Here is an 850-nt window from a genome sequence, read left to right as displayed (position 1 = left end):
TAAGGAAGAATTATTCTTTGACACTTAGGAGTAAGACAGAAATATTCCCTTACAGTTATTATTTACATTGCTTTTAAAATCGTTCTGTGTGACAGGAAGGAAATGGGGAAACAACACAAATCAATAGATTCATGTTGTGACTATGACACGAAATGCCGCGACACTGTTTTGGAGGAGCAGCACATGAAGAGTTGGAGGAAATCTCTAAAAAGCAAACACACATGGCTGAGATCAGTCCCTGCACGCCAGCAGCAGCAACATGCATTCTAACATGAGCGTAAACAAACATCAGCTGTTTGTCAGAGGAGCCATATGCAGCCCAAACCATCCGAGAGACGCTGCTGTCCTCTTCATCATTCAGAGCTTCGTCTTCATTATTCAGTCCACACACATCACCCTGTCCCGGATGTGTACTCAGAACCTGACAGATTTAGTTTAGGAGTTTCAATCAGCTCTTCTTTTTCCATTTCATTTTCCATTTGAAGAAGAAGAAGAAGCTTCAAAACACAGCAGGAAGACATCTTAATAGTACATCTTAAGGATAATAATTCTAATCTAAGCACCTGCAACAAGACATAGCCACATTTAGCTTAGCAGGAGATTACCCTTAGCATGTTAGCACAACACCTTTTGTTATTCAAACCAAACATATTGACATTTCTTCAGACCGACTTCTTTTGTTCGTCCCACAGAAGAGCAAACATGAATGAAGAGGCGTGCTTAAGATATTAAAGATACAAATAGTCATTACAATCAACAATGACCAGCTGACTTGTGAGTCACATGATCTGAACTGTCATTACAAGAAACGACCAGAAGGTGGCGCCAAAGAGGATGATTTCTTTCAGGC

The sequence above is a fragment of the Notothenia coriiceps genome, unplaced genomic scaffold (genome assembly GCF_000735185.1).
Source record: "Notothenia coriiceps isolate Sejong01 unplaced genomic scaffold, NC01 NC01_scaffold00014509, whole genome shotgun sequence".
NCBI classification, from domain to species: Eukaryota; Metazoa; Chordata; class Actinopteri; order Perciformes; family Nototheniidae; genus Notothenia; species Notothenia coriiceps.
Note: the sequence above shows the minus strand (reverse complement) of the source record.